This window comes from Etheostoma cragini, chromosome 11 (assembly GCF_013103735.1).
Source record: "Etheostoma cragini isolate CJK2018 chromosome 11, CSU_Ecrag_1.0, whole genome shotgun sequence".
NCBI classification, from domain to species: Eukaryota; Metazoa; Chordata; class Actinopteri; order Perciformes; family Percidae; genus Etheostoma; species Etheostoma cragini.
The window spans coordinates 16,200,991-16,213,806 of NC_048417.1; the positions used below are offsets into that span (position 1 = coordinate 16,200,991).

The following is a 12,816-nucleotide window of genomic DNA, read 5'->3' on the forward strand; positions in this document are numbered from 1 at the left end:
AACTCCATCCTTTTATGTTACTTTTCATCTGCCTTTTGTCTTGTTGCGGAATCTTTTCTCTTTCTCTCTCATTCATCTGTTTTGCCCTTTCCTTGATCTGATAGCATTAAACATATAATTAAGTCATAAAGGAGGGGACTGATGAGTGTAGCAGATGGTAATTGCGTCCTACATTTGAATGAAATGATATGCATTGCTACAATTTACAGCCTTTGCCTCATATTTTATTCAGCAACCTTTTATCTCTTTTCCTGCAGAATTATTCTGCAATAAATTTAGACATCTTATCAATAGCTGGAGTGATAGTGGCAAAAACATGGGGAAAAATGAGCCTCCGCTGTTTTATGCTGTTTAAAATAATTTCCCATAATAAAGGAGCTATCAGAGCTGCTCTATCACTGTAGAGGGGCAGATATTCCTATTTCTAGTTTGTAGTGCCCTTAGTTTGTGGACAAGCTGTCACTCTCCTGTTAGTCTGAAGAAATGTGAAAGGACAGAAGATTGTTTTACTAAAGTTCAGCTGAGGCACAGGGAAAATAAAACAAGTAGAACATCTTGGAAAGCCAGTTGCAAGTTACTATACAGTTTTTCTACATTTTTTTATGTAATACATTGTTTATGGTTTAAAAAAGTTGCGTAATATTACTTTCCTGATCTGATTTGAGGGTTAAAGAGCTTTTAGGGTCGAGCTTTGCGGGTAGAGTAACAAATGCTTTGTATGTATTGATGAAGTTGATCAGATTATTGATCGCAGACGCCAGCAGTTACCAGCAGGATTATGTCAACAATCTATTCTAGCAACAACCAGTGGGGAAAATCCAACTCGACCCATCAATGGTGTGAATTCATCACTCATCACTCACTCACTCACTCACTCACTCACTCACTCACTCACTCACTCACTCACTCACTCAAAGTCCCCTGAGCAAATTTAAAAATCAAAAGCACCACAAGTTACTATAAAAGTGACTCAAACTGTGTCAACAAAACCTGAAATTTTCTACTTTCATAAATATAGGAATTGTTGCAGGATGTGTTGAATTAGACTGCATTGGTTGTAGCTACCTAATAAACTGACAGTGAACACTGAACTGTGTAGCTCTAGCTCTGCTGTTCTTTTATTTACAGTGACACCTCAATGAGAAACATTGTGATGCCAAAAAAGTAGTAAAACTGAGAGATTTTGGTTGTTCTAATTATTCTTCCTAGGTACATTTTGTCCATGAAACAAACATTAGATGATGCATCACGTGTTATCCAACTGTTAGATGGAGCCTTTCCTTATAGGATCATTTGTACCTACTTACTTATGAAAACTTAACTCCTGTGATGAGCAGAGCAGTTGAGTGGAGTAGCGCCAGAAGGAGCTTTTTGTTCCATTGACATGCTTTCCTCTCACCAGTCCCTGGTGAAGTGCTGGACTCCACTGATATTTGAGAACTGGTAGCTGGGGCGATATAGGTTTAATTCTCATGTTCCTCCCAACCTGCCAAGTACAGGCGTTGGGTGCCAGCTGGAAGGCTTTCTTGTGAGGGTGTATGGGGGGGGGGGGGGGGGGGGGGGGGGGGGGGGGGGGGGGGAGTTTAGCAAGGACAGAAGAGGAGGGCAAGTATACAGTACAAACACAAGTGTCTCTAGACCTTGAAGGTGCTACAGAAGTGCTTTCTACATCTAGACACCCGAGGCACTTAGCGTTTAGTCAGGATGCAGGTCCATTACCTTTAGTACAAGTACTTATGTTTGGTCGCCTGTTTTTACAGCCCTTCTAGCTTGAAAGGAATCTACCCAGGGTGACCCAACTCTATATATATTGATGCCTCCTGAGTTTCCACTTGCTGGTTATAGACTGGAAAACACAGATAATGTGTTTGATCGATCAACGTGAACAAATTTCATTTGTTGGGATCAATAACAGTTTACAGTTGACAGAGCCCAAAGAACTACATTTATTTGAGCTTTGTGGTTGAAGCTGTCCTGGCGAGCCAGCAATGTGAGGTGCTCCAGACTGGGCCTATGTGGCAGGCATGGACTCTTCTGTTCTATTATTGCAGCAATCTGTATTTAAAACTAATATCAGTGTGTGCTGCATGGCTCGGGGCAAAAGGCACCAAACCAATCTGATATACAGCATGTGTTTCTTTTCGGTTCCTTGTGATGTGAATTAGAATGTGAAAAATAACAATTCCCTCACATTTTTCACTGGGATCCATTTTTTCATTTGAGAGCATAATGATTAGATTTTTTTTTTATTTTTCCAGCAGCATGAGTTGTATTATGTTTTCACTGTGTTCAAAACATAATAGAAAAGTGATGTGGAACCAAAAGGAAAAAGAGGAAATTAACTGACGTGCAGAAGAAAGACGTTTCCATGGTTCAACCTTTTGCAGTTTTCTTCATGTTTCTGCTTTTCATGATCATGCTCTGCGGAACGCCCTGAAGACATGAGAGCCCTTGCTCTGTGTCATACAGTTCCAGGCCAGGTTGCTGCTATCTGCAGACGCAGACAAAACAGCATGAGATGGGGAGTCCACATGGATAAGCATTTACTATGGTAGGTGTTGCTTCAGGCAAGTGCTATTCAGGGGGAATTTACTGTTTATACACCGTTGTTACGGCAATAACCTTCTTATAGTTTCTTTATAGATGTTTTTGCAAAGCTTTGTATTTCAGTAATACAGTAAACAGGCTCATGTTGGCTTTAGCATGAAGGGACAGTTCATTATGGATATTCGACATGTTTTACCAAACTTAAAGGATTAGTGTGGTGATCATTTTGATATTGTCGACAAATTCAGTGAAAAGACATAGACCAACAATGTATTGATCACTATAGTACTTATAAGTATTGCTTGTGTAGCCAGTTTAAGCCTCTTTGCCATAGACCTCCATTGTCTTTGATTAAAATCACATCAATGAACTACAAAATTTCACTGTGTGACATGTTACTTTATTATGATCAACTTGAAGTTTACTGTGAGTTAATCCCACAATCAACTGAAAAAAGTCCTCCCGAAAATGCAGAAAATTATTTGTTAAAAATGAAAGTATATGCATTTTACATCCTTGGTAGTAACTTAGATATAGATATCTAGATATTTTAATCTCCAGTGCCTGATTTTGTAGTCCTCTTGGAGGCAGCAGAAACAAGCTGTAAAAAGAAAATCACTGACATATTATCACCTTTATGCTAATATGACAGTGTGTGTTTTCATAAATACGAGTGACCCCTTTGCCTTACACATGCTGTAGTCATTGGATCTATTTTTATTAAAAAGAAAAAGAAGACAATTGTCACCCCTTCAAGGAATTAGATTTGAGGTCTTTCAATGACAGCCAGCATCAAAATGAAAAATGTCCACAAAGAAAATCTTAATCTGTCACTTCTTATTTTGCAGTACATGCAACTTGAATTCTTCTTACCCTTAACATTTTTCTTTACTGTGTGACCCCAGTCCATTTTGTGACCCCAGTACTGTAGACTTGAACAATAATGACCAATGATATTGTAGGGAAGATGGCACCTTTTGGCAATCCACTCTTACTGCAGGCTCTGTGTGTGATTGCTGTGCGGGTGTATTCACAGGGAAGGGCATGGACTTAGATTGGAGGACAATACATTAAGACTGCTGGTCCCTATGCCTTAGATTTGGCACAGGTTAGGGAGAGGCATGAGATGCATATTGTTTGTGTTCATTTGAATAAGGACAAATGTCAGATTTCCATAGCTTCGGGCAGCTTGCATGTTAGATGATCAACTCTTTTGGGCCCCTGGATGTGGGGTCATCAGTAGCGCTTCCAGGTCACTGTCACTGCATGCCGGTTTGGGGCCATAATTGACCTTTTGACAGAGCGCAGGGAGACAGTCTTTCTCTAAGGGCAGGAATAATCACTTTGGATTTACTTGTGGCTGAGCTCATGTTAGCTAATTAAAATGTTTGTTCTATTAAAAATTTAATTTGTGATTATAAAAAAAATGTCTCACAAGTGTTTTTTTGATATTTTAACAGTTTAAAAAAGTGGTTAAAAATTATACAAAACCATACAAATCAATGGCAGGTAATTCAGTTTTTGTTTTGCATGTTACATGAGTTGTCTCACATCTGTTATGCTATGGCTAAAAACATGGCGCAGTGCTTTAGTCATTTCTGGTGTTTTCATATGTTTAGTTAGCAGTTTTGTTAAATGAGTCAGTACTTCTCATGGCGTACTGTAAAAGTGCCATCATTCCCTGTCATTGTGGTGTGTGTGTGGCTGCAGAGAAAGGTTAAATACAGCCCGTATCCCACAAGCCCTGAATCTCCCTTAGGCTTCTTTTCCGGTCCAGGATCTCCAAAGAAGCGTGCGTTTACCCTTCACTGTGCATGTTATTTCTCACAAAACAGCACCCACGGCCATGTCTATGTCTTCATAGCCCTTAACATTAACTTTCATTAACAACATACTCTGCTTACACAGGATATTTGCTCATCCCGTTACCTTTTTCTTTTATATTGCTGTTACATTAATTTCGCAATTTTCTTCTCCTTCCCCTTCCTCCTCTTCTAGTCTTTTCTTTTCCAATAATTTTTTATCTAAATGATGGCATGTGCGCCATTGTACTTGCTTCCCAAGCTATCACACAATGCTAAAAAAACGTGTTTCTCTTCATTCACATACTCCAATGTTATTTCAAGCTTTATTTATCCAACCCAGTGTGTAGAAAAATGCTTCCAGCATCTTTGCTGGGATCTTGAGAGTATTTACAAAAAAAAGCAGCAAGAATGCCAGGGGTCAAGGCTTTGAGACCAGGGTATTACATTATTAATTAAAATACAAGTTGCCTTGTTGCCCATGGGTATACAATGTAACACACTTGATTGAATCAGGTGGTGGCAGCCTAGCCCTTTTGTATTTTGCGCTTGAAGGGACGAGAGAAATTTGAGCTCGGCTGTATAACTCTACACACAAAAACATGTTGTGAGAAACGGTTGAGAGCTGTCATTGTAAGCTATGGCAGATTTAAAATGCAGTTAAATTCCCATGCAGGAGCTGGAATTGATTCATCAATATTTTGCTCTCATTGTAGAGCTCAAATAGCTTTATATAAGTTTGAATAAGTGCACTATTTTAATTTATTAATATCCTACATCTGTTCCATGAGACAAATAATCCGTAAGGTAAATACTATGTAAATATACACTTATCATTTCTATATCTTTCCATTTACATTTCAGTCTAAATCGAGGTACTACTTATCTTAACATTCATTTCGTCCTTTTTTGGTGTGTAGTACGTGTGTGAACATTTGTCCAACCTCATTTTGCCAAATAAAAAATGGATGATAAGTTTCCTTTTCACATCTTAGATGGATGAAGCAACATAATATAAAGGATACTTATAAGCACTTATACAGAGAGGAGTTTGTAAGTGTTTATGATAAAGTGCTATATAGATGTAAGGAATTATTATTATTACATACAAAATAAATATTGTTTTACAGAGCATCCAAGTATGCTATACTACTATACAGTATTTAGATGTATGATATATGATGTATGATATAAATGTATGATGTCTGATATTTAGACTATAGTAAACAACGTCTCAAACAGGATTTTCTGCCATGTCATTTAGAGTTGGTTCAGTTAGTTAGTCATGAGATAAACACAGTCAGATGATTACCAAAACCAGAGTTTTTAGTCTGTTAGATTTGGCACATGTGTCTGTTTTTGCTGTAAAGTGACAGATACCTTTATTTTTCAAAGATTTCTACATGATTAGTTCTTATTTGCCAACCCTGTCAACCAACTAAAACAATATGAGTATGCAAATTACACCGTTGGATTTGGATTCGACATCTGACTAAACCAACAACCATAAAAAATTCTTTATAAAAATAGTTTGCACTCTTATGCTATCACCGCAGCTCAGGAGAGCTGCTTCTCATTGGTTTTTGCCATTCTCCAACAACACCTTGATTATTGAGTAGTCTCTAGTTGTGCATACACTATGTAATGGCAACAAATACTAGACAAAAGGTAACTATAATGAGGGTTGGTGAGAGTTTAATAAAGAGGGAGAGGGAAACCCTATATGTGCTTGGCCATCCCTTGATTCCTACTGACCTCCAGTCTAGGTCTGTTAGATGTAGTGCAGGTCATAGCAGACAAACAAACGATGGAAATATCAAAGCCAGCCCAAGGCCTTTACATTCGGTTTTCTGCTCCAGGTAATCACAGCGTGTAGATCAGTGCGGAGCACAGCTGAGGCCTTGTCTTCTCCTTAGCCTTTCTTTTATTCCTCTGTCTTCTTTCATGGGGCTGAATTCCCTAACTCTATTACGGCAGTAATAAGCAAATCGCAAAGTTAATGTTGTATTACAGTGTGGATACTAGTATCCAGTATTGCAAATTCTATTGGGATGTCATTAATTGGAATAGTGTATATTCGGCTCATATTCTTTTTTTAAAGAATAAAGAGATGAAAGAAAACCTGACATTGAGTGGAGTGATGGTACCGTCTAACCATTAGAGATAGACCTGGATCCATCTGGAAACTAAATATTTGTCAGTTAAGCAGCCCAATTGTTTGAGATCATAGCTGGCTGTTCAGCATGCATGGTTCTGAAGTGTATCGAGTGGCACAGCTGAGTGAGTCGAAAAGTCTGTGGTCTATTGATAACTCGCGCCTGTTTTAAAATCCTGGCACAACAATGCAACCAGGGCCTTGTGTGCTCCGCTGAGCAACAATACCTTCTCTCACTGGCAGCTTCAGTGTAATGATGACAAACAACAATAAAGGAGCTCTTTTTCATTGGCCTCTCATTCCTGCCACCTTTTGATAAGAATATTTTTTTTAAGTTTATCCAGAGATAGACTCTGGGTATTTATAGAAAATAAACATATTGTTGTTATTTAGATAAAAAAGGACCTATAAGGAAGATCAATAGACATCTGTTAAATGGAAGATACAAAGACTCACTTTGCAGAGACATACCTATCTTTATTTCTTTCTCCTCTTTGTTGCTACTCGCCCTCATCGCCATCCGCCCATTTACTCGGACACACGCACGGATGCACGCACGGACGGACGCACGCACGGACGCACGCACGCACACACTCACTCATATTTTCTCAGTCTTCATTTCTCCAGCCTTGTTCCTCTCCCTGTCTGTCTCAGTGTGTGTATAGAGCTGGTTGGCTGGGCCAGTAGCTGGGAGGTATGGTGGAGTGTAAGCAGTGTTGATGTGGATGGCCCCTGGTCAGAGGCCAGGGCCTGGCTGTTAAAAAGCAGCCTCTTTTGTGCGTCAGAGCCAGCATTGCCAGTCCTATTCCACCCCTGTCGCTAGGGGTGGGGAGGCATTTACCCACCACATGCATTCATTCCATTGGCAGTGCTTGATGCAGGGCTAAATGGCATTGTTACAATGTGCCTCTGAGAAGTGTTGACAGGTCCATATGCTAATTTTAATGAATACAAGGGAGCTGTGGTTTTATTCACCTCAACTCAGCTGCAGAATCCTATCTGCACCTACACTAGCAAATATAATTGCAGCAAACTCAAATGAGCTCATTAGAAAATGTATTGAATTTACACATTATTTCCAGTAGTTAAGCTGAGTTATTTTCCCCAAGGACTCAATTACATACTCATTTGTGACTCAGGTAAATGGCTTTCTGTGTGTGACTTTTTCAACTGCAAAATTGTAGTCACTGAATAATTTGTAAGAAAGCTGTTGTACAAGCACATCTATTGACATTCATTTGTGTGAGGATTTCAAAACGGAAAAAACTGCAGACAAGATAACTACTCGCTTTTGTTCTTTTATTCACTTCATTTGATTAACTCATAACATTTCATTCACTCGTGAGTTATTTGATCATGTGCTCATTTGTCTTCAGTGGGTTTCCTCATAATGTTTTTGCTCACAACAGCCTTGTTGTCTTTCTGACACGTGTAATTTCATAAGTGAGCATGTGGATGAACTCTATCTCGTCAAAAGTGCGAGTGCAAGTCCTTTTTCACAATGGAAGAAGGACAGAATGCTTAATCTAAAAAAGACCTGGTGAGTCAGGGTTCAGTATCAGGGATTATGCCAGCCTACTGCACTCTGAAATGAAAGTGAACATTCATTGAGTGACTCATTTCTTGAACCATGTCCTCCCTGAGCGACAATGAGGATATTGTTGCAGGAACGGACATGGTGTGGAAACTATGTGACAAAGAGGAGTGCCCAAAATTTGAATTCCTTGTTAAATTGCTGTTTGACTGTTTGTACTGTATGAAAATGGCCTGATTTGCTGGAAAACAACAACGAATTGTGGATGGGTAAGCATAAGGGTTTCCACAGAGCTTTGTACTAGCTTGTGCTGAATGAACTAAAGTGACTCTGGCTCTTGGCAGAGTTCCCAGGAGCACATTGAAGACAGTTACAGGCAGTTGTGGCTGACTTCAGTGATCAAAATGTGCAACTGATATCTGGTGTGTATGTTCCAAAACTAAGTTGTGATCTCTTCATGATTGGGAGAGTGGTCCATAGTGACAATCTTTTTTTTGCTTTATTGAATAGTACATATTGGAGGGTGACAGAGGATATTTTGAAGAGGATGACTTGTCATGTCATAAAGGTCATTCTGCAGATTCAGACTTCAACAGTATCATAAAGTGCATTGCTTACTCGTCGCTCCACTGAGCCAGCAAGCTGTCCAGGGTATGTAAAAGTTAATTTTGTCTCATTGTCTGCACCTCTGTATTGTGATTTTATGGTATTGTGGTCTTCGCTGGCTGTCCTCGCCTATGGTGTGGCCATGAGGGAAGAGGGACTGGGCCTAGTCCTGCCCTGGCCCTGCAAGCCTCGGTCCAAACACATCCTCTGCACTCAGCTGTAAATATCACTAACAGCTGGTGGCACACAAGTTAGTCGTGCTTAACAAATTACTGGCCTACATGTGGAGGGGCAGGGGGCTTCATTTGTCTCCTTGCCAATAAAGTGGCCATGCAAGGGAAATTTGTAACAAAGTGGTTTATGAAGTTAAGTAAAGAAAGAATTAGATTGCATGTCTTTTCTGTGTAAAAAAGAGAGATTTTATCAGATGAAAATCTATAGAGAGATAACAGGGCAGTGTTGTCCAGCACAGTAGATAAACCACCCACAAGTGAACTCAATGTGAAGACCCATTCCAGTTAAAAACAACAAAAGGTCAAACTTTTTGCAAACATAAACCTGTTTGATCCCACACCTGTCTCAACTCCTATACTCCTCATAGACACAGAGCTCTGTTTAGAGAGATAGGAATTATCAAAGTCACCTTTGAGCTCAGTAGCCCGTCTAGTGCTCATGGTATCAAACATAATGACATTCAGTGTAGCCCAGATCACATTTATGATAGCATATTTGATACAGCTGTACACTGGCAAAGAATGAAGCAGCCTAAAAGAATAACACACACCCCCCCACCTTCGCGCTTTTTCAGTTTAAACACAATACATTTTCCAGTGTAAATCACTTGTCACTCTATTGCAAATGTAACTGCTCTGATATGAAAAAGAGAGGTGGAGAGAGAGAAAGAGAGAGAGTAAAGATTATCTTTTGGGCCATTTCACTGGCACCGTTGCGTGACAGAGACTGACAGCTCTTTCAGATGACTGACAGGTGTCCTTTGAAATGCTGGTGAAGCAGCTTCTGTTCAGACTGTTGAAATGCATATTTGGAGCTCTTATCATAAAGGCATGGATGGCCCAGATAGGTGCCGTTAACATTGCAAATGGCTCAAGAATTATTCATTGTCAGTGCTGCGGGAAAGAATGAGGGGGGGGGGGGTGAAGTTTGATTATTCTGCTCACACAATGGCAGGGTGCTTAATGATTCCTCTCCACCTTGGCAGCGGCATGTGCCGACTTCAGGCGCTAGCGGCGGGTGACACAGGTCTGGCCAAGTGTTAGAGCAAGATCATACGTCCGGGCCCCATTTTAATTTCTAATACATTAATCTTTTCCTCACAGATCCTCCATGAATATTCCAGGGCTCCTTGTTTGTCGGGAAGGCTGTCTCCCTTTCATCTATTCAGGTGGTTTCATTCACTGTGAAAGCCAGCTAAATGGACCCGATCAGTCAATGACAACCGGGAAACAATAGAGCCCAGTAACACGTCCCTTTTCTCCTTTCAGCCTTCTGATAGACAACCCTGACACCTGCTCCCTGGGGAGACCCTCCGCCAAGTCAGCGCACTGTTCCTTGAGAGACTTCCCTTACTTTATCAGCCCATAAAGGATTGTCACAGGTGACTCTATCAGCTGAGGTATGGAGCTGCTCCCTCTGACCTGCACTGCCGCTAAGAGGTCGAGGCACCACACGGTCGAGGCACCATGCACCGCATCACAAGCGGATTAAGGTGGCTTAAACGCTGTCATACAAGCAGACTCAGTGCTTTACACTTTCTAAAAATGTTAAGCCTTTGTTCTCTTCCATTAATTACCATTGTCTTAAGTTCATTAGACCACTGCTCACGCTGTTACTAATGAGGCAGCGTAGACCACCTACATAGCTGTAGCTTTGTAGTGCCTGACCTTACAATGGCTCCTGCGCTTTCCTGTCCATTGTGTAATGGCATGCACAGATAGGGATGCAGAAACACAGATACAACCCTGAGACTCATTAATGTTTCAATTTGTAAATTTAATGATCATTAAACAACTGCGTAGATAGGTTTAAGATGATAACACTAAATGTGCCCTTGTAATATGTTAATTGATGTTGATTTATAATGGTGACCAGTTTTCCTCCTCTGTTAAGAGTTGAGGTTGACAGTTCGAGATCAACAGATTATTTTTTGGTTTCAAGACTAGTATACAAGTTATGGTAGTTCTCTTCTTTTCTAAAAGGTAATTTAGGCCTTGCGGTTGTGCTTTATGAAAATGAGCCCATCAGTCAAACCTCCCCTTTTCAAAGCTAAATGAGACTCACAGGGGCCTGTATTCTAGAGCGGCGCCACACAGCACTATAACTCAACATGGAGAACACCCTAACAGTGGAAACTTAAATGTGCATTGGCACATATGGATATTAGAAGTGTCGAGCCCAGTGATGTAGATTGGGTGTCATTCATAATTATGATATCTGATTTCGGCTCAGAAGGGATGCTCTAGAGGGAAAGCGGGGGGGAGAGCACCAATATTTTAATGGAGAGGAGACAGCCTTCTCCCTCAAGGAACATCTTCACTGACACTGGCTGCTGGAAAATTGGGATTTATACTTCCTGTTTTCTATTAATATGGAGATGAATACAGGTGTTCCTGTGTCGTAAAATTAGTTTAGCTCTTGCAAATTGCAATTACACGTGTTGGGAGGAGAAAAGGGATGTCCATGCATTTTCACAGGCAAGAGAAAATGTAAGAGAATTAGGAAAAATATCTAGATTTAAAATGAACATAATAACGTGTAATTCTATCCTCTCCAACCCCCTCAGCCCTGTCTGGCAGCTGTACCGATTTGTTCTGGTTGTGGCTTAGCAGACTATTACACTTTTCCTTGCTCCTCATGCAAGGAAAATAAGATGTTAACCGTTTCCCTCTTCAAGGGTGAGGACTTGGAAAGGGCTTCAAACCCGGATGTCATCCAAAATTCCCTGCTGTCTTCCTAAGGGGCTTGCGAAGGGCATTGTTAAGCAGAGGACACTGGTGAATGTACCAGCAAGGTGAGGTGGGGCTCAACCACAGAAAACCCCCAAGCTAGCAGCAGTGATCGGCTTATGGCTGGTTCACACTGGCACAGTAAGCCCGCTAGGACAAGTCACTCTCCCCCATATAAAACCGCATAGGGTAGTGAAGATACTGTACACAAGCAGACCCTGAGTACTTATTTGTACCAAATAATCAATTACACAAAGTGGCTAGTCTTGCTCTCTGTAATCTCTGGTAAACTTATTTTTATAGCTCTTAGAAGAATAGTTCAACATTTTGGGAAATACTTATAATACATAGAATAATAATTCCCTTTGCATTGTTAAATAAGAAGATAAATACCACTCTCAAGTCTGTATGAGCAACCCCCAGCAGCTGGTTAGCTTAGTGTAGCACAGACTGTAAACAGCTAGCTTGCCTCTGGCTAATCCGAAGTTTTAAAACAACACGTTGTGGTTTTACAGGGTGTTATGTGCTGGAGTATTTATTGACCAGGCACAGTAAATTCATGGAGACTTGTGCTGGTTTCCTGGAAACGTGATGCTTTGTTTTTTTATGTGGATTAAACAAATTAGTTAAGGAAATGCATTTCCTGCAGAAACTATACTGGATTAATAGCTTAAATCTGTAAGAAGTTAAAGTAATGATAATAGTTGAAAAAGTGGGAATTGTTTTAATTGGTATGAATTTAAATGACAAGTTAAATAACACCACTAATGAAAAAAAAAAGTGGAATAATTGAAGTTTTTTTTTAAAGCTAATGCTAAAGCTAAATTCAATTGCTGGTTAAAATGTGCAAGAAGAAGGTGAATTTGTAAGAAAAGTGATAATTGTTTTAATTAATATATCTTTAAAAGTTGAATAATAGCCATACTGTATGAAAGTTGTAGGTGTTAAGACAGTGGCACAGCAGTGGCATGTGAACAACATACTACACCCAGACAGCCTAAACTACAGGTGGCGAAAGTTAAATATCCTCATCTTCAGCGCCGCAAGTCCTTTGGAAACGTGTTGAAATGAAAATGTATGTGGAAAACTTAAAAATGTGGGCATATCAGCAATTCAAAAAAGTAGTTTGCTGTGCCTTTGCGTGGAAATGTCAAAAATGTTTAACGTGATGTTTAACATTCCTAAATGAGCACAGTGGCTAAAAGTAGA

The 12,816-nt window shown here is 40.0% G+C and overlaps 1 long non-coding RNA gene across 1 annotated transcript; it reads left to right on the plus strand.

The window, feature by feature from the left end:
- Positions 1 to 9,980: 9,980 nt before the first annotated feature.
- On the plus strand, positions 9,981 to 10,371 carry LOC117953509. The gene is made up of 2 exons (XR_004658628.1): positions 9,981 to 10,046; positions 10,147 to 10,371. It is a non-coding gene; the product is annotated as an uncharacterized LOC117953509 (long non-coding RNA).
- Positions 10,372 to 12,816: the final 2,445 nt, after the last annotated feature.